The following is a 22,819-nucleotide window of genomic DNA, read 5'->3' on the forward strand; positions in this document are numbered from 1 at the left end:
GGGCAGCTGACTTTACTTACCCCTGGAAACAGGCCATTTTTTGTCCCCAACTCCCTCAGCCGGGCACCCGGCTCCGGCCACCTACAATCCCAAACGGAACAGGATTTCTTCCAGATGCAAGCTGCCACAAGGAGGAAACCAGGCTTCCCATGGAGGGCCAAAGGCCTCCTACAAACTGACATCAGGCACCTGGGCAGCTGACTTTACTTACCCCTGGGAACAGGCCATCCTTTTTGCCCAACTCCCTCTGCCGGGCACCTGGCCTCGGCCACCTATAATCCCGAACGGAACAGGATTTCTTCCAGATGCAAGCTACCACAAACTGGAAGACTTGCTTCCGTTGGAGGGCCAAAGGCCTCCTACAAACTCACATCAGGCACCTGGGCAGCTGACTTTACTTACCCCTGGAAACAGGCCATCCTTTGTGCCCAACTCCCTCTGCCGGGCACCAGGCCTCGGCCACCTACAATCCCGAACGGAACAGGATTTCTTCCAGATGCAAGCTGCCACAAACTGGAAGACTAGCTTCCCTTGGAGGGCCAAAGGCCTCCTACAAACTGACATCAGGCACCTGGGCAGCTGACTTTACTTACACCTGGAAAAAGGCCATCCTTTGTTCCCAACTCCCTCTGCCGGGCACCTGGCCTCGGCCACCTACAATCCCGAACGGAGGAGCATTTCTTCCAGATGCAAGCTGCCACAAACTGGAAGACTAGCTTCCCTTGGAGGGCCAAAGGCCTCCTACTAACTGACACCAGGCACCTGGGCAGCTGACTTTACTTACCCGTAGAAACAGGCCATCCTTTGTTCCCAACTCCTTCTGCCGGGCACCAGGCCTAGGCCACCTACAATCCCGAACGGAACAGGATTTCTTCCAGATGCAAGCTGCCACAAACTGGAAGACTAGCTTCCCTTGGAGGGCCAAAGGCCTCCTACTAACTGACACCAGGCACCTGGGCAGCTGACTTTACTTACCCCTGGAAACAGGCCATCCTTCGTGCCCAACTCCCTCTGAGGGGCATCTGGGCTCGGCCACCTACAATCCCGAACGGAACAGGATTTCTTCCAGAGGCAAGCTGCCACAAACTGGAAGACTAGCTTCCCTGGGAAAACCAAAGGCCTCCTACAAACTGACATCAGGCACCTGGGCAGCTGACTTTACTTACCTCTGGGCACAGGCCATCCTTTTTTTCCATCTAACTCTGCCGTGCGCCCGGCTCCGGCCACCTACAATCCCGAATGGAACAGGATTTCTTCCAGATGCAAGCTGCCACAAGCAGGAAGCCTGGCTTCCCATGGAGGGCCAAAGGCCTCCTACAAACTGACATCAGGCACCTGGGCAGCTGACTTTACTTACCCCTGGAAACAGGCCATCCTTTTTGCCCAACTCCCTCTGCCGGGCACCTGGCCTCGGCCACCTACAATCCCGAACGAAACAGGATTTCTTCCAGATGCAAGCTGCCACAAACTGGAAGACTTGCTTCCGTTGGAGGGCCAAAGGCCTCCTACAAACTCACATCAAGCACCTGGGCAGCTGACTTTACTTACCCCTGGAAACAAACCATCCTTTGTGCCCAACTCCCTCTGCCGGGCACCAGGCCTCGGCCACCTACAATCCCGAACGGAACAGGATTTCTTCCAGATGCAAGCTGCCACAAACTGGAAGACTAGCTTCCCTTGGAGGGCCAAAGGCCTCCTACAAACTGACATCAGGCACCTGGGCAGCTGACTTTACTTACCCCTGGAAACAGGCCATCCTTTTTGCCCAACTCCCTCTGCCGGGCACCTGGCCTCAACCACCTACAATCCCGAACGGAACAGGATTTCTTCCAGATGCAAGCTGCCCCAAACTGGAAGACTTGCTTCCGTTGGAGGGCCAAAGGCCTCCTACAAACTCACATCAAGCACCTGGGCAGCTGACTTTACTTACCCCTGGAAACAGGCCATCCTTTGTGCCCAACTCCCTCTGCCGGGCACCTGGCCTCGGCCACCTACAATCCCGAACGGAACAGGATTTCTTCCAGATGCAAGCTGCCACAAACTGGAAGACTAGCTTCCCTTGGAGGGCCAAAGGCCTCCTACAAACTGACATCAGGCACCTGGGCAGCTGACTTTACTTACTCCTGGAAACAGGCCATTATTTTTGCCCAACTCCTTCTGCCGGGCACCAGGCCTCAGCCACCTACAATCCCGAACGGAACAGGATTTCTTCCAGATGCAAGTTTCCACAAACTGGAAGACTTACTTCCCTTGGAAGGTCAAAGGCCTCCTACAAACTGACATCAGGCACCTGGGCAGCTGACTTTACTTACCCCTGGAAACAGGCCATTTTTTGTCCCCAACTCCCTCAGCCGGGCACACGGCTCCGGCCACCTACAATCCCAAACGGAACAGGATTTCTTCCAGATGCAAGCTGCCACAAGGAGGAAGCCAGGCTTCCCATGGAGGTCCAAAGGCCTCCTACAAACTGACATCAGGCACCTGGGCAGCTGACTTTACTTACCCCTGGGAACAGGCCATCCTTTTTGCCCAACTCCCTCTGCCGGGCACCTGGCCTCGGCCACCTATAATCCCGAACGGAACAGGATTTCTTTTAGATGCAAGCTACCACAAACTGGAAGACTTGCTTCCGTTGGAGGGCCAAAGACCTCCTACAAACTCACATCAGGCACCTGGGCAGCTGACTTTACTTACCCCTGGAAACAGGCCATCCTTTGTGCCCAACTCCCTCTGCCGGGCACCTGGCCTCGGCCACCTATAATCCCGAACGGAACAGGATTTCTTCCAGATGCAAGCTGCCACAAACTGGAAGACTAGCTTCCCTTGGAGGGCCAAAGGCCTCCTACAAACTGACACCAGGCACCTGGGCAGCTGACTTTACTTACCCCTGGAAACAGGCCATCCTTTGTGCCCAACTCCCTCTGAGGGGCATCTGGGCTCGGCCACCTACAATCCCGAACGGAACAGGATTTCTTCCAGATGCAAGCTGCCACAAACTGGAAGACTAGCTTCCCTTGGAAAACCAAAGGCCTCCTACAAACTGACATCAGGCACCTGGGCAGCTGACTTTACTTACCTCTGGGCACAGGCCATCCTTTTTTTCCATCTGACTCTGCCGTGCGCCCGGCTCCGGCCACCTACAATCCCGAATGGAACAGGATTTCTTCCAGATGCAAGCTGCCACAAGCAGGAAGCCTGGCTTCCCATGGAGGGCCAAAGGCCTCCTACAAACTGACATCAGGCACCTGGGCAGCTGACTTTACTTACCCCTGGAAACAGGCCATCCTTTTTGCCCAACTCCCTCTGCCGGGCACCTGGCCTCGGCCACCTACAATCCCGAACGAAACAGGATTTCTTCCAGATGCAAGCTGCCACAAACTGGAAGACTTGCTTCCGTTGGAGGGCCAAAGGCCTCCTACAAACTCACATCAAGCACCTGGGCAGCTGACTTTACTTACCCCTGGAAACAAACCATCCTTTGTGCCCAACTCCCTCTGCCGGGCACCAGGCCTCGGCCACCTACAATCCCGAACGGAACAGGATTTCTTCCAGATGCAAGCTGCCACAAACTGGAAGACTAGCTTCCCTTGGAGGGCCAAAGGCCTCCTACAAACTGACGCCAGGCACCTGGGCAGCTGACTTTACTTACCCCTGGAAACAGGCCATCCTTTGTTCCCAACTCCTTCTGCCGGGCACCAGGCTTCAGCCACCTACAATCCCGAACGGAACAGGATTTCTTCCAGATGCAAGCTGCCCCAAACTGGAAGACTTGCTTCCGTTGGAGGGCCAAAGGCCTCCTACAAACTCACATCAAGCACCTGGGCAGCTGACTTTACTTACCCCTGGAAACAGGCCATCCTTTTTGACCAACTCCCTCTGCCGGGCACCAGGCCTCGGCCACCTACAATCCCGAACGGAACAGGATTTCTTCCAGATGCAAGCTGCCACAAACTGGAAGACTAGCTTCCCTTGGAGGGCCAAAGGCCTCCTACAAACTGACATCAGGCACCTGGGCACCTGACTTTACTTACCCCTGGAAACAGGCCATCCTTTGTTCCCAACTCCTTCTGCCGGGCACCAGGCCTCGGCCACCTACAATCCCGAACGGAGGAGCATTTCTTCCAGATGCAAGCTGCCACAAGCAGGAAGACTAGCTTCCCTTGGAGGGCCAAAGGCCTCCTACTAACTGACACCAGGCACCTGGGCAGCTGACTTTACTTACTCGTGGAAACAGTCCATCCTTTGTGGCCAACTCCTTCTGCCGGGCATCTGGCCTCGGCCACCTACAATCCCGAACGGAACAGGATTTCTTCCAGATGCAAGCTGCCACAAACTGGAAGACTAGCTTCCCTTGGAAAACCAAAGGCCTCCTACAAACTGACATCAGGCACCTGGGCAGCTGACTTTACTTACCTCTGGACACAGGCCCTCCTTTTTTTCCATCTAACTCTGCCGTGCGCCCGGCTCCGGCCACCTACAATCCCGAACGGAACAGGATTTCTTCCAGATGCAAGCTGCCACAAGCAGGAAGCCTGGCTTCCCATGGAGGGCCAAAGGCCTCCTACAAACTGACATCAGGCACCTGGGCAGATGACTTTACTTACCCCTGGAAACAGGCCATCCTTTGGGCCCAACTCCCTCTGCCGGGCACCTGGCCTCGGCCACCTACAATCCCGAACGGAACAGGATTTCTTCCAGATGCAAGCTGCCACAAACTGGAAGACTAGCTTCCCTTGGAGGGCCAAAGGCCTCCTGTAAACTGACATCAGCCACCTGGGCTGCTGACTTTACTATACCCCTTTATGCAGGCCATAAGTTTTTTCCAACACCCTCTGCCGAGCACCCGGCTCCAGCCACCTACAATCCCGAACGGAACAGGATTTCTTCCAGATGCAAGCTGCTACAAACTGGAAGACTAGCTTCCCTTGGAGGGCCAAAGGCCTCCTACAAACTGACATCAGGCACCTGGGCAGCTGACTTTACTTACCCCTGGAAACAGGCCATCCTTTGTGCCCAACTCCCTCAGCTGGGCACGCAGCTCCGGCCACCTACAATCCCGAACGGAACAGGATTTCTTGCAGATGCAAGCTGCCACAAGAAGGAAGCCTGGCTTCCCATGGAGGGCCAAAGGCCTCCTACAAACTGACATCAGGCACCTGGGCAGCTGACTTTACTTACCCCTGGAAACAGGCCATTATTTTTGCCCAAATCCCTCTGCCGGGCACCTGGCCTCGGCCAACTACAATCCCGAACGGAACAGGATTTCTTCCAGATGCAAGCTGCCACAAACTGGAAGACTTGCTTCCATTGGAGGGCCAAAGGCCTCCTACAAACTGACATCAGGCACCTGGGCAGCTGACTTTACTTACCCCTGGAAACAGGCCATTATTTTTGCCCAAATCCCTCTGCCGGGCACCCGGCTCCGGCCACCTACAATCCCAAACGGAACAGGATTTCTTCCAGATGCAAGCTGCCACAAGGAGGAAGCCAGGCTTCCCATGGAGGGCCAAAGGCCTCCTACAAACTGACATCAGGCACCTGGGCAGCTGACTTTACTTACCCCTGGGAACAGGCCATCCTTTTTGCCCAACTCCCTCTGCCGGGCACCTGGCCTCGGCCACCTACAATCCCGAACGAAACAGGATTTCTTCCAGATGCAAGCTGCCACAAACTGGAAGACTTGCTTCCGTTGGAGGGCCAAAGGCCTCCTACAAACTCACATCAAGCACCTGGGCAGCTGACTTTACTTACCCCTGGAAACAAACCATCCTTTGTGCCCAACTCCCTCTGCCGGGCACCAGGCCTCGGCCACCTACAATCCCAAACGGAACAGGATTTCTTCCAGATGCAAGCTGCCACAAACTGGAAGACTAGCTTCCCTTGGAGGGCCAAAGGCCTCCTACAAACTGACACCAGGCACCTGGGCAGCTGACTTTACTTACCCCTGGAAACAGACCATCCTTTTTTCCCAACTCCTTCTGCCGGGCACCAGGCTTCAGCCACCTACAATCCCGAACGGAACAGGATTTCTTCCAGATGCAAGCTGCCCCAAACTGGAAGACTTGCTTCCGTTGGAGGGCCAAAGGCCTCCTACAAACTCACATCAAGCACCTGGGCAGCTGACTTTACTTACCCCTGGAAACAGGCCATCCTTTTTGACCAACTCCCTCTGCCGGGCACCAGGCCTCGGCCACCTACAATCCCGAACGGAACAGGATTTCTTCCAGATGCAAGCTGCCACAAACTGGAAGACTAGCTTCCCTTGGAGGGCCAAAGGCCTCCTACAAACTGACATCAGGCACCTGGGCACCTGACTTTACTTACCCCTAAAAACAGGCCATCCTTTGTTCCCAACTCCTTCTGCCGGGCACCAGGCCTCGGCCACCTACAATCCCGAACGGAGGAGCATTTCTTCCAGATGCAAGCTGCCACAAGCAGGAAGACTAGCTTCCCTTGGAGGGCCAAAGGCCTCCTACTAACTGACACCAGGCACCTGGGCAGCTGACTTTACTTACTCGTGGAAACAGTCCATCCTTTGTGGCCAACTCCTTCTGCCGGGCATCTGGCCTCGGCCACCTACAATCCCGAACGGAACAGGATTTCTTCCAGATGCAAGCTGCCACAAACTGGAAGACTAGCTTCCCTTGAAAAACCAAAGGCCTCCTACAAACTGACATCAGGCACCTGGGCACCTGACATTACTTTCCTCTGGACACAGGCCCTCCTTTTTTTCCATCTACCTCTGCCGTGCGCCCGGCTCCGGCCACCTACAATCCCGAACGGAACAGGATTTCTTCCAGATGCAAGCTGCCACAAGCAGGAAGCCTGGCTTCCCATGGAGGGCCAAAGGCCTCCTACAAACTGACATCAGGCACCTGGGCAGATGACTTTACTTACCCCTGGAAACAGGCCATCCTTTGGGCCCAACTCCCTCTGCCGGGCACCTGGCCTCGGCCACCTACAATCCCGAACGGAACAGGATTTCTTCCAGATGCAAGCTGCCACAAACTGGAAGACTAGCTTCCCTTGGAGGGCCAAAGGCCTCCTGTAAACTGACATCAGCCACCTGGGCTGCTGACTTTACTATACCCCTTTATGCAGGCCATAAGTTTTTTCCAACACCCTCTGCCGAGCACCCGGCTCCAGCCACCTACAATCCCGAACGGAACAGGATTTCTTCCAGATGCAAGCTGCTACAAACTGGAAGACTAGCTTCCCTTGGAGGGCCAAAGGCCTCCTACAAACTGACATCAGGCACCTGGGCAGCTGACTTTACTTACCCCTGGAAACAGGCCATCCTTTGTGCCCAACTCCCTCAGCTGGGCACGCAGCTCCGGCCACCTACAATCCCGAACGGAACAGGATTTCTTGCAGATGCAAGCTGGCACAAGAAGGAAGCCTGGCTTCCCATGGAGGGCCAAAGGCCTCCTACAAACTGACATCAGGCACCTGGGCAGCTGACTTTACTTACCCCTGGGAACAGGCCATTATTTTTGCCCAAATCCCTCTGCCGGGCACCTGGCCTCGGCCAACTACAATCCCGAACGGAACAGGATTTCTTCCAGATGCAAGCTGCCACAAACTGGAAGACTTGCTTGCATTGGAGGGCCAAAGGCCTCCTACAAACTGACATCAGGCACCTGGGCAGCTGACTTTACTTACCCCTGGAAACAGGCCATTATTTTTGCCCAAATCCCTCTGCCGGGCACCCGGCTCCGGCCACCTACAATCCCAAACGGAACAGGATTTCTTCCAGATGCAAGCTGCCACAAGGAGGAAGCCAGGCTTCCCATGGAGGGCCAAAGGCCTCCTACAAACTGACATCAGGCACCTGGGCAGCTGACTTTACTTACCCCTGGGAACAGGCCATCCTTTTTGCCCGACTCCCTCTGCCGGGCACCTGGCCTCGGCCACCTACAATCCCGAACGGAACAGGATTTCTTCCAGATGCAAGCTACCACAAACTGGAAGACTTGCTTCCGTTGGAGGGCCAGAGGCCTCCTACAAACTCACATCAGGCACCTGGGCTGCTGACTTTACTTACCCCTGGAAACAGGCCATCCTTTGTGCCCAACTCCCTCTGCCGGGCACCAGGCCTCGGCCACCTACAATTCCGAACGGAGGAGCATTTCTTCCAGATGCAAGCTGCCACAAACTGGAAGACTAGCTTCCCTTGGAGGGCCAAAGGCCTCCTACAAACTGACACCAGGCACCTGGGCAGCTGACTTTACTTACCCCTGGAAACAGGCCATCCTTTGTTCCCAACTCCTTCTGCCGGGCACCAGGCCTCAGCCACCTACAATCCCGAACGGAACAGGATTTCTTCCAGATGCAAGCTGCCACAAACTGGAAGACTAGCTTCCCTTGGAGGGCCAAAGGCCTCCTACTAACTGACACCAGGCACCTGGGCAGCTGACTTTACTTACCCCTGGAAACAGGCCATCTATTGTGCCCAACTCCCTCTGAGGGGCATCTGGCCTCGGCCACCTACAATCCCGAACGGAACAGGATTTCTTCCAGATGCAAGCTGCCACAAACTGGAAGACTAGCTTTTTTTGGAAAACCAAAGGCCTCCTACAAACTGACATCAGGCACCTGGGCAGCTGACTTTACTTACCTCTGGGAACAGGCCATCCTTTTTTTCCATCTAACTCTGCCGTGCGCCCGGCTCCGGCCACCTACAATCCCGAACGGAACAGGATTTCTTCCAGATGCAAGCTGCCACAAACTGGAAGACTAGCTTCCCTTGAAGGGCCAAAGGCCTCCTACAAACTGACATCAGGCACCTGGGCAGCTGACTTTACTTACCCCTGGAAACAGGCCATCCTTTGTGCCCAACTCCCTCAGCTGGGCACGCAGCTCCGGCCACCTACAATCCCGAAAGGAACAGGATTTCTTGCAGATGCAAGCTGCCACAAGAAGGAAGCCTGGCTTCCCATGGAGGGCCAAAGGCCTCCTACAAACTGACATCAGGCACCTGGGCAGCTGACTTTACTTACCCCTGGAAACAGGCCATTATTTTTGCCCAACTCCCTCTGCCGGGCACCTGGCCTCGGCCAACTACAATCCCGAACGGAACAGGATTTCTTCCAGATGCAAGCTGCCACAAACTGGAAGACTTGCTTCCATTGGAGGGCCAAAGGCCTCCTACAAACTGACATCAAGCACCTGGGCAGCTGACTTTACTTACCCCTGGAAACAGGCCATCCTTTGTGCCCAACTCCCTCTGCCGGGCACCTGGCCTCGGCCACCTACAATCCCGAACGGAACAGGATTTCTTCCAGATGCAAGCTGCCACAAACTGGAAGACTAGCTTCCCTTGAAGGGCCAAAGGCCTCCTACAAACTGACATCAGGCACCTGGGCAGCTGACTTTACTTACTCCTGGAAACAGGCCATCCTTTTTGCCCAACTCCTTCTGCCGGGCACCAGGCCTCAGCCACCTACAATCCCGAACGGAACAGGATTTCTTCCAGATGCAAGTTTCCACAAACTGGAAGACTTACTTCCCTTGGAAGGTCAAAGGCCTCCTACAAACTGACATCAGGCACCTGGGCAGCTGACTTTACTTACCCCTGGAAACAGGCCATCCTTTGTTCCCAACTCCCTCTGCCGGGCACCTGGCCTCGGCCACCTACAATCCCGAACGGAGGAGCATTTCTTCCAGATGCAAGCTGCCACAAACTGGAAGACTAGCTTCCTTTGGAGGGCCAAAGGCCTCCTACTAACTGACACCAGGCACCTGGGCAGCTGACTTTACTTACTCCTGGAAACAGGCCATCCTTTGTTCCCAACTCCTTCTGCCGGGCACCAGGCCTCAGCCACCTACAATCCCGAACGGAACAGGATTTCTTCCAGATGCAAGCTGCCACAAACTGGAAGACTAGCTTCCCTTGGAGGGCCAAAGGCCTCCTACTAACTGACACCAGGCACCTGGGCAGCTGACTTTACTTACCCCTGGAAACAGGCCATCTATTGTGCCCAACTCCCTCTGAGGGGCATCTGGCCTCGGCCACCTACAATCCCGAACGGAACAGGATTTCTTCCAGATGCAAGCTGCCACAAACTGGAAGACTAGCTTCCCTTGGAGGGCCAAAGGCCTCCTACAAACTGACATCAGGCATCTGGGCAGCTGACTTTATTTACCCCTGGAAACAGGCCATCCTTTGTGCCCAACTACTTCTGCCGGGCACTAGGCCTCAGCCACCTACAATCCCGAACGAAACAGGATTTCTTCCAGATGCAAGCTGGTACAAACTGGAAGACTTACTTCTCCTGGAAGGCCAAAGGCCTCCTACAAACTGACATCAGGCACCTGGGCAGCTGACTTGACTTACCCCTGGAAACAGGCCATCCTTTGTGCCCAACTCCCTCTGCCGGGCACCTGGCCTCGGCCACCTACAATTTTGAACAGAACAGGATTTCTTCCAGATGCAAGCTGCCACAAACTGGAAGACTAGCTTCCCTTGAAAAACCAAAGGCCTCCTACAAACTGACATCAGGCCCCTGGGCAGGTGACTTTACTTACCTCTGGGCACAGGCCATCCTTTTTTTCCATCTAACTCTGCCGTGCGCCCGGCTCCGGCCACCTACAATCCCGAATGGAACAGGATTTCTTCCAGATGCAAGCTGCCACAAGCAGGAAGCCTGGCTTCCCATGGAGGGCCAAATGCCTCCTACAAACTGACATCAGGCACCTGGGCAGCTGACTTTACTTACCCCTGGAAACAGGCCATCCTTTTTGCCCAACTCCCTCTGCCGGGCACCTGGCCTCGGCCACCTACAATCCCGAACGGAACAGGATTTCTTCCAGATGCAAGCTGCCACAAACTGGAAGACTTGCTTCCGTTGGAGGGCCAAAGGCCTCCTACAAACTGACATCAGGCACCTGGGCAGCTGACTTTACTTACCCCTGGAAACAGGCCATCCTTTGTGCCAAACTCCCTCAGCTGGGCACGCAGCTCCGGCCACCTACAATCCCGAACGGAACAGGATTTCTTGCAGATGCAAGCTGCCACAAGAAGGAAGCCTGGCTTCCCATGGAGGGCCAAAGGCCTCCTACAAACTGACATCAGGCACCTGGGCAGCTGACTTTACTTACCCCTGGAAACAGGCCATTATTTTTGCCCAACTCCCTCTGCCGGGCACCTGGCCTCGGCCAACTACAATCCCGAACGGAACAGGATTTCTTCCAGATGCAAGCTGCCACAAACTGGAAGACTTGCTTCCATTGGAGGGCCAAAGGCCTCCTACAAACTGACATCAAGCACCTGGGCAGCTGACTTTACTTACCCCTGGAAACAGGCCATCCTTTGTGCCCAACTCCCTCTGCCGGGCACCTGGCCTCGGCCACCTACAATCCCGAACGGAACAGGATTTCTTCCAGATGCAAGCTGCCACAAACTGGAAGACTAGCTTCCCTTGAAGGGCCAAAGGCCTCCTACAAACTGACATCAGGCACCTGGGCAGCTGACTTTACTTACTCCTGGAAACAGGCCATCCTTTTTGCCCAACTCCTTCTGCCGGGCACCAGGCCTCAGCCACCTACAATCCCGAACGGAACAGGATTTCTTCCAGATGCAAGCTGCCAAAGGAGGAAGCCAGGCTTCCCATGGACGGCAAAAGGCCTCCTACAAACTGACATCAGGCACCTGGGCAGCTGACTTTACTTACCCCTGGAAACAGGCCATCTATTGTGCCCAACTCCCTCTGAGGGGCATCTGGCCTCGGCCACCTACAATCCCGAACGGAACAGGATTTCTTCCAGATGCAAGCTGCCACAAACTGGAAGACTAGCTTCCCTTGGAGGGCCAAAGGCCTCCTACAAACTGACATCAGGCATCTGGGCAGCTGACTTTATTTACCCCTGGAAACAGGCCATCCTTTGTGCCCAACTACTTCTGCCGGGCGCTAGGCCTCAGCCACCTACAATCCCGAACGGAACAGGATTTCTTCCAGATGCAAGCTGCCACAAACTGGAAGACTTGCTTGCATTGGAGGGCCAAAGGCCTCCTACAAACTGACATCAAGCACCTGGGCAGCTGACTTTACTTACCCCTGGAAACAGGCCATCCTTTGTGCCCAACTCCCTCTGCCGGGCACCTGGCCTCGGCCACCTACAATTTTGAACGGAACAGGATTTCTTCCAGATGCAAGCTGCCACAAACTGGAAGACTAGCTTCCCTTGAAAAACCAAAGGCCTCCTACAAACTGACATCAGGCCCCTGGGCAGGTGACTTTACTTACCCCTGGAAACAGGCCATCATTTTATCCATCTCCCTCAGCCGGGCGCCCGGCTCCGGCCACCTACAATCCCGAACGGAACAGGATTTCTTCCAGATGCAAGCTACCACAAGCATGAAGCCTGGCTTCCCATGGAGGGCCAAAGGCCTCCTACAAACTGACATCAGGCACCTGGGCAGCTGACTTTACTTACCCCTGGAAACAGGCCATTATTTTTGTCCAAGTCCCTCTGTCGGGCACCTGGCCTCGGCCACCTACAATTCCGAACAGAACAGGATTTCTTCCAGATGCAAGCTGCCACAAACTGGAAGACTAGCTTCCCTTGGAGGGCCAAAGGCCTCCTACAATCTGACATCAGGCACCTGGGCAGCTGACTTTACTTACCCCTGGAAACAGGCCATCCTTTTTTCCATCTCCCTAAGCCCGGCACCCGGCTCCGGATACCTACAATCCTGAACGGAACAGGATTTCTTCCAAATGCAAGCTGCCACAAGCAGGAAGCCTGGCTTCCCATGGAGGGCCAAAGGCCTCCTACAAACTGACATCAGGCACCTGGGCAGCTGACTTTACTTACCCCTGGAAACAGGCCATCCTTTGTTCCCAACTCCTTCTGCCGGGCACCAGGCCTCAGCCACCTACAATCCCGAACGGAACAGGATTTCTTCCAGATGCAAGCTGCCACAAGCAGGAAGCCTGGCTTCCCATGGAGGGCCAAAGGCCTCCTACAAACTGACATCAGGCACCTGGGCAGCTGACTTTACTTACCCCTGGAAACAGGCCATCCTTTGTGCCCAACTCCCTCTGCCGGGCACCTGGCCTCGGCCAGCTACAATCCCGAACGGAGGAGCATTTCTTCCAGATGCAAGCTGCCACAAACTGGAAGACTATCTTGCCTGGGAAGGCCAAAGGCCTCCTATAAACTGACATCAGGCACCTGGGCAGCTGACTTTACTTACCCCTGGAAACAGGCCATCCTTTTTGACCAACTCCCTCAGCCGGGCACCTGGCCTCGGCCACCTACAATCCCGAACAGAACAGGATTTCTTCCAGATGCAAGCTGCCACAAGCTGGAAGACTTGCTTGCCTTGGAGGGCCAAAGGCCTCCTACAAACTGACATCAGGAACCTGGGCAGCTGACTTTACTTACCCCTGGAAACAGGCCATCCTGTTTGCCCAACTCCCTCTGTAGGGCACCAGGCCTCGGCCACCTACAATTCCGGACGGAACAGGATTTCTTCCAGATGCAGGCTGCCACGAACTGGAAGACTAGGTTCCCTTGGAGGACCGAAGGCCTCCTACAAACTGACATCAGGCACCTGGGCAGCTGACTTTACTTACCCCTAGAAACAGGCCATCCTTTGTTCCCAACTCCTTCTGCCGGGGACCAGGCCTCAGCCACCTACAATCCCGAACGGAACAGGATTTCTTCCAGATGCAAGCTGCCACAAACTGGAAGACTTACTTCCCTGGGAAAGCCAAAGGCCTCCTACAAACTGAGATCAGGCACCTGGGCAGCTGATATTACTTACCCCTGGAAACAGGCCATCCATTGTGCCCAAGTCCCTCTGCCGGGCACCTGGCCTCGGCCACCTACAATTTTTAACGGAACAGGATTTCTTCCAGATGCAAGCTGCCACAAAGTGGAAGACTAGCTTCCCTTGGAGGGCCAAAGGCCTCCTACAAACTGACACCAGGCACCTGGGCAGATTACTTTACTTACCCCTGGAAACAGGCCATCCTTTGTTCCCAATTCCTTCTGCCGGGCACCAGGCTTCAGCCACCTACAATCCCGAACGGAACAGGATTTCTTCCAGATGCAAGCTGCCACAAACTGGAAGACTAGCTTCCCTTGAAGGGCCAAAGGCCTCCTACAAACTGACATCAGGCACCTGGGCAGCTGACTTTACTTACCCCTGGAAACAGGCCATCCTTTGTGCCCAACTCCCTCTGCCGGGCATCTGGCTTCAGCCACCTACAATCCCGAACGGAACAGGATTTCTTCCAGATGCAAGCTGCCACAAACTGGAAGACTTAATTCCCTTGGAGGGCCAAAGGCCTCCTACAAACTGACACCAGGCACCTGGGCAGCTGACTTTACTTACCCCTGGAAACGGGCCATCCTTTGTTCCCAACTCCTTCTGCCGGGCACCAGGCCTCAGCCACCTACAATCCCGAACGGAACAGGATTTCATCCAGATGCAAGCTGCCACAAACTGGAAGACTTACTTCCCTTGGAAGGTCAAAGGCCTCCTACAAACTGACATCAGGCACCTGGGCAGCTGACTTTACTTACCCCTGGAAACAGGCCATCCTTTGTGCCCAACTCCCTCAGCCGGGCACCCAGCTCCGTCCACCTACAATCCCGAACGGAACAGGATTTCTTCCAGATGCAAGCTGCCACAAGCAGGAAGCCTGGCTTCCCATGGAGGGCCAAAGGCCTCCTACAAACTGACACCAGGCACCTGGGCAGCTGACTTTACTTACCCCTGGAAACAGGCCATCCTTTGTTCCCAACTCCTTCTGCCGGGCACCAGGCCTCAGCCACCTACAATCCCGAACGGAACAGGATTTCTTCCAGATGCAAGCTGCCACAAACTGGAAGACTTACTTCCCTTGGAAGGTCAAAGGCCTCCTACAAACTGACATCAGGCACCTGGGCAGGTGACTTTACTTACCCCTGGAAACAGGCCATCCTTTGTTCCCAACTCCTTCTGCCGGGCACCAGGCCTCAGCCACCTACAATCCCGAACGGAACAGGATTTCTTCCAGATGCAAGCTGCCGCAAACTGGAAGACTTACTTCCCATGGAGGGCCAAAGGCCTCCTACAAACTGACATCAGGCACCTGGGCAGCTGACTTTACTTACCCCTGGAAACAGGCCATCCTTTTTGACCAACTCCCTCTGCCGGGCACCTGGCCTCGGCCACCTTCAATCCCGAACAGAACAGGATTTCTTCCAGATGCAAGCTGCCACAAGCTGGAAGACTTGCTTGCCTTGGAGGGCCAAAGGCCTCCTACAAACTGACATCAGGCACCTGGGCAGCTGACTTTACTTACCCCTAGAAACAGGCCATCCTTTGTTCCCAACTCCTTCTGCCGGGGACCAGGCCTCAGCCACCTACAATCCCGAACGGAACAGGATTTCTTCCAGATGCAAGCTGCCGCAAACTGGAAGACTTACTTCCCTGGGAAAGCCAAAGGCCTCCTACAAAGTGACATCAGGCACCTGGGCAGCTGATATTACTTACCCCTGTAAACAGGCCATCCATTGTGCCCAACTCCCTCTGCCGGGCACCTGGCCTCGGCCACCTACAATCCCGAACGGAACAGGATTTCTTCCAGATGCAAGCTGCCACAAGCTGGAAGACTTACTTCCCTTGGAAAACCAAAGGCCTCCTACAAACTGACACCAGGCACCTGGGCAGCTGACTTTACTTACCCCTGGAAACAGGCCATCCTTTGTTCCCAATTCCTTCTGCCGGGCACCAGGCTTCAGCCACCTACAATTCCGAACGGAACAGGATTTCTTCCAGATGCAAGCTGCCACAAACTGGAAGACTAGCTTCCCTTGGAGGGCCAAAGGCCTCCTACAAACTGACATCAGGCACCTGGGCAGCTGACTTTACTTACCCCTGGAAACAGGCCATCCTTTGTGCCCAACTCCCTCAGCCGGGCACCCGGCTCCGGCCACCTACAATCCCGAACGGAGGAGCATTTCTTCCAGATGCAAGCTGCCACAAGCAGGAAGCCTGGCTTCCCATGGAGGGCCAAAGGCTTCCTACAAACTGACATCAGGCACCTGGGCAGCTGACTTTACTTACCCCTGGAAACAGGCCATCCTTTGTGCTAAACTCCCTCAGCCGGGCACCTGGCCTCGGCCACCTACAATCCCGAACGGAACAGGATTTCTTCCAGATGCAAGCTGCCACAAGCTGGAAGACTTGCTTCCCTTGGAGGGCCAAAGGCCTCCTACAAACTGACATCAAGGACCTGGGCAGCTGACTTTACTTACGCCTGGAAACAGGCCATCCTTTGTGCCCAACTCCCTCTGCCGGGCACCTGGCCTCGGCCACCTACAGTCCCGAACGGAACAGGATTTCTTCCAGATGCAAGCTGCCACAAACTGGAAGACTAGCTTCCCTTGGAGGGCCAAAGGCCTCCTACAAACTGACATCAGGCACCTGGGCAGCTGACTTTACTTACCCCTGGAAACAGGCCATCCTTTGCGCCCAACTCCCTCAGCCGGGCACCCAGCTCCGTCCACCTACAATCCCGAACGGAACAGGATTTCTTCCAGATGCAAGCTGCCACAAGCAGGAAGCCTGGCTTCCCATGGAGCGCCAAAGGCCTCCTACAAACTGACATCAGGCACCTGGGCAGCTGACTTTACTTACCCCTGGAAACAGGCCATCCTTTGTGCCCTACTCCCTCTGCCGGGCACCTGGCCTCGGCCACCTACAATCCCGAACGGAACAGGATTTCTTCCAGATGCAAGCTGCCACAAACTGGAAGACTTACTTCCCTTGGAGGGCCAAAGGCCTCCTACAAACTGACACCAGGCACCTGGGCAGCTGACTTTACTTACCCCTGGAAACAGGCCATCCTTTGTTCCCAACTCCTTCTGCCGGGCACCAGGCCTCAGCCACCTACAATCCCGAACGGAACAGGATTTCTTCCAGATGCAAGCTGCCACAAACTGGAAGACTTACTTCCCTTGGAAGGTCAAAGGCCTCCTACAAACTGACATCAGGCACCTGGGCAGCTGACTTTACTTACCCCTGGAAACAGGCCATCCTTTGTTCCCAACTCCTTCTGCCGGGCACCAGGCCTCAGCCACCTACAATCCCGAACGGAACAGGATTTCTTCCAGATGCAAGCTGCCGCAAACTGGAAGACTTACTTCCCATGGAGGGCCAAAGGCCTCCTACAAACTGACATCAGGCACCTGGGCAGCTGACTTTACTTACCCCTGGAAACAGGCCATCCTTTTTGACCAACTCCCTCTGCCGGGCACCTGGCCTCGGCCACCTTCAATCCCGAACAGAACAGGATTTCTTCCAGATGCAAGCTGCCACAAGCTGGAAGACTTGCTTGCCTTGGAGGGCCAAAGGCCTCCTACAAACTGACATCAGGCACCTGGGCAGCTGACTTTACTTACCCCTAGAAACAGGCCATCCTTTGTTCCCAACTCCTTCTGCCGGGGACCAGGCCTCAGCCACCTACAATCCCGAACGGAACAGGATTTCTTCCAGATGCAAGCTGCCGCAAACTGGAAGACTTACTTCCCTGGGAAAGCCAAAGGCCTCCTACAAACTGACATCAGGCACCTGGGCAGCTGATATTACTTACCCCTGGAAACAGGCCATCCATTGTGCCCAACTCCCTCTGCCGGGCACCTGGCCTCGGCCACCTACAATCCCGAACGGAACAGGATTTCTTCCAGATGCAAGCTGCCACAAACTGGAAGACTAGCTTCCCTTGGAAAACCAAAGGCCTCCTACAAACTGACACCAGGCACCTGGGCAGATTACTTTACTTACCCCTGGAAACAGGCCATCCTTTGTTCCCAATTCCTTCTGCCGGGCACCAGGCTTCAGCCACCTACAATCCCGAACGGAACAGGATTTCTTCCAGATGCAAGCTGCCGCAAACTGGAAGACTTACTTCCCTGGGAAAGCCAAAGGCCTCCTACAAACTGACATCAGGCACCTGGGCAGCTGACTTTACTTACCCCTGGACACAGGCCATCCTTTGCGCCCAACTCCCTCAGCCGGGCACCCAGCTCCGTCCACCTACAATCCCGAACGGAACAGGATTTCATCCAGATGCAAGCTGCCACAAACTGGAAGACTTACTTCCCTTGGAAGGTCAAAGGCCTCCTACAAACTGACATCAGGCACCTGGGCAGCTGACTTTACTTACCCCTGGAAACAGGCCATCCTTTTCGCCCAACTCCCTCTGCCAGGCACCTGGTCTCAACCACCTACAATCCCGAACAAAACAGGATTTCTTCCAGATGCAAGCTGCTACAAGCTGGAAAACTTGCTTCCCTTGGAGGGCCAAAGGCCTCCTACAAACTGACACCAGGCACCTGGGCAGCTGACTTTACTTACCCCTGGAAACAGGCCATCATTTTTTCCATCTCCCTCAGCCGGGCACCCGGCTCCGGCCACCTACAATCCCGAACGGAACAGGATTTCTTCCAGATGCAAGCTGCCACAAACTGGAAGACTTGCTTCCATTGGAGGGCCAAAGGCCTCCTACAAACTGACATCAAGCACCTGGGCAGCTGACTTTACTTACCCCTGGAAACAGGCCATCCTTTGTGCCCAACTCCCTCTGCCGGGCACCTGGCCTCGGCCACCTACAATCCCGAACGGAACAGGATTTCTTCCAGATGCAAGCTGCCACAAACTGGAAGACTAGCTTCCCTTGAAGGGCCAAAGGCCTCCTACAAACTGACATCAGGCACCTGGGCAGCTGACTTTACTTACTCCTGGAAACAGGCCATCCTTTTTGCCCAACTCCTTCTGCCGGGCACCAGGCCTCAGCCACCTACAATCCCGAACGGAACAGGATTTCTTCCAGATGCAAGTTTCCACAAACTGGAAGACTTACTTCCCTTGGAAGGTCAAAGGCCTCCTACAAACTGACATCAGGCACCTGGGCAGCTGACTTTACTTACCCCTGGAAACAGGCCATCCTTTGTTCCCAACTCCCTCTGCCGGGCACCTGGCCTCGGCCACCTACAATCCCGAACGGAGGAGCATTTCTTCCAGATGCAAGCTGCCACAAACTGGAAGACTAGCTTCCTTTGGAGGGCCAAAGGCCTCCTACTAACTGACACCAGGCACCTGGGCAGCTGACTTTACTTACTCCTGGAAACAGGCCATCCTTTGTTCCCAACTCCTTCTGCCGGGCACCAGGCCTCAGCCACCTACAATCCCGAACGGAACAGGATTTCTTCCAGATGCAAGCTGCCACAAACTGGAAGACTAGCTTCCCTTGGAGGGCCAAAGGCCTCCTACTAACTGACACCAGGCACCTGGGCAGCTGACTTTACTTACCCCTGGAAACAGGCCATCTATTGTGCCCAACTCCCTCTGAGGGGCATCTGGCCTCGGCCACCTACAATCCCGAACGGAACAGGATTTCTTCCAGATGCAAGCTGCCACAAACTGGAAGACTAGCTTCCCTTGGAGGGCCAAAGGCCTCCTACAAACTGACATCAGGCATCTGGGCAGCTGACTTTATTTACCCCTGGAAACAGGCCATCCTTTGTGCCCAACTACTTCTGCCGGGCACTAGGCCTCAGCCACCTACAATCCCGAACGAAACAGGATTTCTTCCAGATGCAAGCTGGTACAAACTGGAAGACTTACTTCTCCTGGAAGGCCAAAGGCCTCCTACAAACTGACATCAGGCACCTGGGCAGCTGACTTGACTTACCCCTGGAAACAGGCCATCCTTTGTGCCCAACTCCCTCTGCCGGGCACCTGGCCTCGGCCACCTACAATTTTGAACGGAACAGGATTTCTTCCAGATGCAAGCTGCCACAAACTGGAAGACTAGCTTCCCTTGAAAAACCAAAGGCCTCCTACAAACTGACATCAGGCCCCTGGGCAGGTGACTTTACTTACCTCTGGGCACAGGCCATCCTTTTTTTCCATCTAACTCTGCCGTGCGCCCGGCTCCGGCCACCTACAATCCCGAATGGAACAGGATTTCTTCCAGATGCAAGCTGCCACAAGCAGGAAGCCTGGCTTCCCATGGAGGGCCAAAGGCCTCCTACAAACTGACATCAGGCACCTGGGCAGCTGACTTTACTTACCCCTGGAAACAGGCCATCCTTTTTGCCCAACTCCCTCTGCCGGGCACCTGGCCTCGGCCACCTACAATCCCGAACGGAACAGGATTTCTTCCACATGCAAGCTGCCACAAACTGGAAGACTTGCTTCCGTTGGAGGGCCAAAGGCCTCCTACAAACTGACATCAGGCACCTGGGCAGCTGACTTTACTTACCCCTGGAAACAGGCCATCCTTTGTGCCAAACTCCCTCAGCTGGGCACGCAGCTCCGGCCACCTACAATCCCGAACGGAACAGGATTTCTTGCAGATGCAAGCTGCCACAAGAAGGAAGCCTGGCTTCCCATGGAGGGCCAAAGGCCTCCTACAAACTGACATCAGGCACCTGGGCAGCTGACTTTACTTACCCCTGGAAACAGGCCATTATTTTTGCCCAACTCCCTCTGCCGGGCACCTGGCCTCGGCCAACTACAATCCCGAACGGAACAGGATTTCTTCCAGATGCAAGCTGCCACAAACTGGAAGACTTGCTTCCATTGGAGGGCCAAAGGCCTCCTAGAAACTGACATCAAGCACCTGGGCAGCTGACTTTACTTACCCCTGGAAACAGGCCATCCTTTGTGCCCAACTCCCTCTGCCGGGCACCTGGCCTCGGCCACCTACAATCCCAAACGGAACAGGATTTCTTCCAGATGCAAGCTGCCACAAACTGGAAGACTAGCTTCCCTTGAAGGGCCAAAGGCCTCCTACAAACTGACATCAGGCACCTGGGCAGCTGACTTTACTTACTCCTAGAAACAGGCCATCCTTTTTGCCCAACTCCTTCTGCCGGGCACCAGGCCTCAGCCACCTACAATCCCGAACGGAACAGGATTTCTTCCAGATGCAAGCTGCCAAAGGAGGAAGCCAGGCTTCCCATGGAGGGCCAAAGGCCTCCTACAAACTGACATCAGGCACCTGGGCAGCTGACTTTACTTACCCCTGGGAACAGGCCATCCTTTTTGCCCAACTCCCTCTGCCGGGCACCTGGCCTCGGCCACCTACAATCCCGAACGGAACAGGATTTCTTCCAGATGCAAGCTACCACAAACTGGAAGACTTGCTTCCGTTGGAGGGCCAAAGGCCTCCTACAAACTCACATCAGGCACCTGGGCAGCTGACTTTACTTACCCCTGGAAACAGGCCATCCTTTGTGCCCAACTCCCTCTGCCGGGCACCAGGCCTCGGCCACCTACAATCCTGAACGGAACAGGATTTCTTCCAGATGCAAGCTGCCACAAACTGGAAGACTTACTTCCCTTGGAGGGCCAATGGCCTCCTACAAACTGACATCAGGCACCTGGGCAGCTGACTTTACTTACCCCTGGAAACAGGCCATCCTTTGTTCCCAACTCCCTATGCCGGGCACCTGTCCTCGGCCACCTACAATCCCGAACGGAGGAGCATTTCTTCCAGATGCAAGCTGCCACAAACTGGAAGACTAGCTTCCTTTGGAGGGCCAAAGGCCTCCTACTAACTGACACCAGGCACCTGGGCAGCTGACTTTACTTACTCCTGGAAACAGGCCATCCTTTGTTCCCAACTCCTTCTGCCGGGCACCAGGCCTCAGCCACCTACAATCCCGAACAGAACAGGATTTCTTCCAGATGCAAGCTGCCACAAACTGGAAGACTAGCTTCCCTTGGAGGGCCAAAGGCCTCCTACTAACTGACACCAGGCACCTGGGCAGCTGACTTTACTTACCCCTGGAAACAGGCCATCTATTGTGCCCAACTGCCTCTGAGGGGCATCTGGCCTCGGCCACCTACAATCCCGAACGGAACAGGATTTCTTCCAGATGCAAGCTGCCACAAACTGGAAGACTAGCTTCCCTTGGAGGGCCAAAGGCCTCCTACAAACTGACATCAGGCATCTGGGCAGCTGACTTTATTTACCCCTGGAAACAGGCCATCCTTTGTGCCCAACTACTTCTGCCGGGCACTAGGCCTCAGCCACCTACAATCCCGAACGGAACAGGATTTCTTCCAGATGCAAGCTGCCACAAACTGGAAGACTTGCTTGCATTGGAGGGCCAAAGGCCTCCTACAAACTGACATCAAGCACCTGGGCAGCTGACTTTACTTACCCCTGGAAACAGGCCATCCTTTGTGCCCAACTCCCTCTGCCGGGCACCTGGCCTCGGCCACCTACAATTTTGAACGGAACAGGATTTCTTCCAGATGCAAGCTGCCACAAACTGGAAGACTAGCTTCCCTTGAAAAACCAAAGGCCTCCTACAAACTGACATCAGGCCCCTGGGCAGGTGACTTTACTTACCCCTGGAAACAGGCCATCATTTTATCCATCTCCCTCAGCCGGGCACCCGGCTCCGGCCACCTACAATCCCGAACGGAACAGGATTTCTTCCAGATGCAAGCTGCCACAAACTGGAAGACTAGCTTCCCTTGGAGGGCCAAAGGCCTCCTACAATCTGACATCAGGCACCTGGGCAGCTGACTTTACTTACCCCTGGAAACAGGCCATCCTTTTTTCCATCTCCCTAAGCCCGGCACCCGGCTCCGGACACCTACAATCCTGAACGGAACAGGATTTCTTCCAAATGCAAGCTGCCACAAGCAGGAAGCCTGGCTTCCCATGGAGGGCCAAAGGCCTCCTACAAACTGACATCAGGCACCTGGGCAGCTGACTTTACTTACCCCTGGAAACAGGCCATCCTTTGTTCCCAACTCCTTCTGCCGGGCACCAGGCCTCAGCCACCTACAATCCCGAAC

This window comes from Chamaea fasciata, unplaced genomic scaffold (assembly GCF_029207755.1).
Source record: "Chamaea fasciata isolate MVZ Bird 193981 ecotype frontalis unplaced genomic scaffold, bChaFas1.0.hap1 SCAF_23, whole genome shotgun sequence".
Lineage (NCBI taxonomy): Eukaryota > Metazoa > Chordata > Aves > Passeriformes > Sylviidae > Chamaea > Chamaea fasciata.